Here is a 5,519-nt window from a genome sequence, read left to right as displayed (position 1 = left end):
GAAATCTGCAGACAACTCTGCAAGTTCCTCCCACTCATACCCCCTCCTCTCCTCCCCTTCGTCCCCCCTCCTCCGCGCCTCAGAGCAAACAAAACCAGCCTCTCATTCTCTCCACTACACATGCTGTATGAGCGACAGACACACAACTCACCTGACTTTTACAGGTGGAAATATCAATATAAGACATTTGTTAGATAATTAAAATTATGAAGTCTTTTATTTTGTTTTCCTTTCCCTAAGACACTTCTCACATGTACTCTGAGAAATATCAGATGGCTTTTATTCCCTTAGATTTATAACAGCTATAATACTACCTGAAATGTATGTATTAAAATTTATTTATAACTCTTGTCATACAGGCTTCTATTTTGACCAAACTACTACTTACCAGTGCTCACAATAAATTGCAATCACCCTGCTGTGGTTGGCATTCTTCTTTTTTTTTTTCCACAATGCTATTTTTATTTCTTACAATCAAAGTAAATCATTTGGGCTCAGTTTTATTTTTATTTTTATTTAATTTTTACATTTTATGCAAATAAAGGAAATAAAGACACAAAAAGTAACATAAATTATAATAGAATTGGAATTCACAGTTTAAAAATAAATAAGTCAAAAATCTAATAATAATTGCAATAATAAGAATATCAAATAAAGGGGATAAGAGCAAAAAACATATATTGTAATTTATTGTATAGGCTACTTTAAGTACATTTTACCTCTAATTTTTGTGCCGGACCTGTTATGACAAAATGCTTTTCCTAACATGTCTTCTTAATTTAAATGATATGTATCCTTTCACCAACTTTGAATTCAGCTTGGTACATTTTCTCAAAACTGCTGTATGGTCAAATTAGACCACTTGGTTAAAAAGACACGTCAAATCAAAGTGATCAAATGTTGGTTGAAACTGAGCAGCTAAAGTCCATAGGAGTGAAAATTTGTATCTGGTGAGCTTAAGAACATTATATTGTAAACACAGTTAGCTTGTGCACACAATATAGTTATAATCAGTTGTACAGAATATAATTTTCTTGTGTGCATAAATATTGTGCACAAAATATAACTTATGTGCACAATATATGAATAATGTAAAATGCATATGAATAAAATAATAATACCTTGTTTGCACATCATCATTTCACTTACATAGGACATTTGTACTGTATGCACAATAAAAACATATAGGCATATACTGTAAGCATATGATAATGTGGTACACAGAATGTCATTTTCTTGAACGCACAATTTGTGCACAAAATAATAACTTGTGTGCACAATATCTAGGTAATCTGCACAAAAACTATCTTGTTTGCACATCATCATTTTTCTTGGGCACAAGACATTTGTATTGTACACACAATATAACACATTTATTCTGTGCACTAGATAACTTCATCGCACAGTGCAGTGAAATTGTGCTCACAAGAAAGTAATCTGTTCCACAATATATATTTTCCTTTGCCCATGTATGCTGCACACATGGTAATAAATTGCGTGCACAATGTGATTGTAATAACGGCTAAAATAATCATCTTGCTTGCACAGTCATTGTCTTGTGCACACTATAATTTTCTTGTGTGCACAAGACTCACACAACAGTACTGTGCACATATATTGTGCACACCAGATACTTATCTCTTTTGCATGATGTCACTTACTTGTGCATGCAACATCCTTTCCTTGAGTGCACAAGAAAGTTATATTGTAAGCACAAATTATTATCTTGTGAAACAATGATTGTTACATTGTGCATACAATATCATTTTCTTGTAGGGACAATATTATTACTTAAAACTTTTCTCTCTATGGGACTCCAGTTCCTCTGTAAGTTAAACTTTCCATCAGTGGAAAGTTTAGAAGATTTGCTTGATTTTACAAAGCGTCAACATACACATGGGTCTCATGGTTTTGAACAATATTCATAACAATGGATTTTGTTAGCAGACACTTAGCTGTCTGAAAGGATAACTTTTGAAACTTATTACATTTATCTTATGGTTGTGTGCTTTACCTTTAACATTCTAAATGCAGTATGTGTACATGCATGAACAGTTGCATCAGTTTCAGAAAAGTAGTTAAACCTATTTTCATATAATTCCTTTAGACGAGCATAACTATCTGCATACTGAAAGGTCACATCTGAGAAGTTAGCCCATGGCACCTTATTCTACACACTTCTGATGTGAGGCTGCAGCTCGTCTTGTGTCTGCATTAAATTTGATATTTATAATTTAAGATCACAAAATCTGAATGTCATGACATTAGGAGACACTTCAGCTCCTGTTACAGTCCCATCCTCACACTCTAACTTGTTCTGCAGAGTATTTGAAATGCATGACAGCTTGTGATGTATTGAGCAGAGTTACTCAACAAGCATTGCATGCTTTGACAATTCCATAGTGTTTCTGCTGCAACGCACAGTACCGCACAGACACTGAGTGCATGTCCGTGCCAGATCTCTATTATTCCTTTGCTCTCTTTCCTGAGGCGAGTGAAACTGTCAGGGAGTAATAGCTGCAGAGTTTCAGCACCCGAGGGCAAAGATTATTTTATTATGGGGCCTACGCACATGCTGGTCCTTCTGTTGGTGTGACTGCCAAATGGAGTGACGCCAAAAGGGGCTCGGTCTCTGGAGGTGCATGAAGTGTGGGAAACACCGGGAGAACAGAGGAGGAAAAAGAGGGAGTGTAGGAGCAAGCAGATACAAATGGATTGCGTAACAGAAAGTGTTGAGGGAAAGTGTTGGATGTATGAATTGAGAAAAAAAAAGGATATGCATGGGCATGTCGCATGACAGTAGAAAAACACCTGACCCACCGTGAGAAATGTCAAATCAGTCAGGCACACGCTCCTCTCCAGTTATAGTAAGGAGTGGTTGGGTCTTTAAATCAGAAAGTGCTATTGCGTGCTGTCTTTTATCTATCGTGAAATCAGAGCCTCTGTTTTTGCTTGTGAGACTCTGTCCAACTTGAGAAACTTATTTGTTTTAAAGGGGGGAAAATTTAAGGCCATGAGAATATGCTCTGAAATGGATTCACAAGGTTTGAGAGGGGATGACCCAAAGCTCGGAAAACAAACTCCATCAAAGCTTAATATAGAAACCAAACTTCAAGAGGTCAACTGAAAGTGCAGGAAAACAGTGATTTCTTTGAGATTACTTTAAATGCAGCATGAACCCGGGTCGCTCAGAGCCTGACCAGGAGCAAATTGCTGTTGCTTTAACTCAGACTCCCTTCCTTCCTTCTGTAGGCCCAGGAATAGAGAACGGTCAGAGGTCATGATAAAAAGTATCTCAACTTGACAAGGATACGATGATGTCATTTACTATCTGACATCAGTCTGTGCTTAGCTGGAGGCTTTTTCTTTGACCCACCAAAGGGTTGAGATAAAGTCCAAGGAAAGGACCATAACATTGAGATAAAAGCTCCACAAAGCAGTCCTTTAACAGAACTTTAGTGTCCAAAAATCGTTTAACTCTCTTTTGAACTCAGCTTCCAGCTTTGTACAATAAGCATGCTTAACTGGAATGAAATTTTTCGGTTATCCTGCTAAATCTAACGTATTAGCCCATGCTGTCCAGTTAAGCCTGACAACTGATTAAATCAGTCATTTTAAGTGCTTCTTGCTAAACTCACACCCAGTGCTGGTCCTTGTGTAATAGATGCAGGAAACCACAAGCCACAGTTGCATGTTTATTTTGTTCCATCACATTACAGTTCCTGGCAATAGAACATGAAACCTCAACAGATGTTTTAAAAGGAACCATAGAAATTTAATTTGGGAAATCTGGAGTATGTCCATGAGAAAAACAGCTTTGGCTCTGACAGTGCTTTAAAGGTGCAGTGTGTAGTATTTAGCTGAATTTAGCCGAACAGACTTGGTATAAATAGAATATAACATTCATAAGTATGTTTAAATAAGCATATAATCACCTGAATATAGTTATTTTGTTTTTGTAACTAAGACTAAACCTTTTTATATCTACATAGGAGTGGGTCCCGTTCCACTGAAGCCAACATCTTGCACTGCCATGTGTCTACAGTGGCCCAGAATGGACAAACTACTCAGGTCCATGCTTGTTTTTGGATTTAGGGAGTGGCTGCCATAAATGCTCCAGTTGGAAGAAGAAGAAAGTGGTTGTTATTGGTAGCAATATGAATTTTTGATGGTAAAAACCTGACAAATGAAGGATCGTGCTTATCATGCATCACAGGAGCCGCTTGTCCCCGAAGGTCACTGTCGCATGTGGAACCTTACCAACAAGAGGGCTGAGCAAGAAAGTGTTTGAATATATAATCAGACAGCTAGATATCACTGAATATTCCTGTTTCTACTCACTGTACCTTTAAGTGGAAAGTGCTGATACTCCCCTTATTCTTTTGTTTGTGTGTGTATTGGGGAGCCAGTATTAATAATTAATTGCTGATTATAACAAACATTTATTGAAAAAGATACTTCAGTGTCTCACAAACAAAAAACCTCTGCGTCTCTGCATCACCATGCTCCTATACTTTTTCATGTGTCCTTTTGGAGCCAGGTAAACATTGCTGTTGTCATCTTCTTACTCTAATTTTAAAAAACACTGTAGACACTTGCGAGTTTGTGTTAGTTTGACGTGACTCTACGGCGAAAAGACACTTGGGTTTCATGTAACATCCCTGGAAGATCACGTAGTGAACTATGGGTAATGTGTTTTAAGTGCTATTATGTATCATATAAGAGGAACTGTGATATGGAGAGGACAGGGGAGGGTACTGGCAGAGTTTTCTTCTCTCAGCTGGGTGGCTAAATATGTTAGGCCAAACACTGTACAGGCTGTAAACTATGACAAAAAAAACATATGCATTGTTTGAAAATTAAAAAAATGCTAGTGTACCACACCGTGTGCTCAGAAACTGTTATGCTGTATGGCAATACGTTTAAATCTAGGAAAAAAGCCAATAATATTGCAGTTTTGTGCACACACAAAAGACTACTGTTATAAACACTTTGATTAATTTATCTGTAACTTTAACGAAATTAATTGTCTGATCACAAAATAATATCAATAAGTACATAACTAATAGAAAAGGGTGATGCAAGGATAACTTGGTTAATTTTTATCATTCATGCATTATTTAAGACCATACAAGCAATTTATACCATACAAACAATAATATGCATGGTCCTTTTAAATAATAAATCAATAAATCAATAATACATTTATGACTACAAAATAATGCATTTTCTGCAGCCATGCTCCAGTGAAAGTAAGGCTTTGTGACAAATCTGCTGCTCCTCAGACTACTTCACGCCTTTGTCTTGTCTTGTCTCGTCTGCCAATCTGATGACCCAGTATTTACTGAAGAGCTTGGACTGAATTGGCTGCTTGTTTGTTGGAAAACAACTCCTCTGTTGATCCTTTAAAGATAAGTGATTAGAAAGACCAGCACTTTATCAAGAGCAGCTCTGACCCCCTCTTTGGTGTAGATCCTGTGTTTGTTTTCTCTCCTGAGTAAGTGGCTTCAGACAAGAGA

The sequence above is a fragment of the Notolabrus celidotus genome, chromosome 19 (genome assembly GCF_009762535.1).
Source record: "Notolabrus celidotus isolate fNotCel1 chromosome 19, fNotCel1.pri, whole genome shotgun sequence".
Lineage (NCBI taxonomy): Eukaryota > Metazoa > Chordata > Actinopteri > Labriformes > Labridae > Notolabrus > Notolabrus celidotus.
This window is presented reverse-complemented; position numbering follows the sequence as displayed.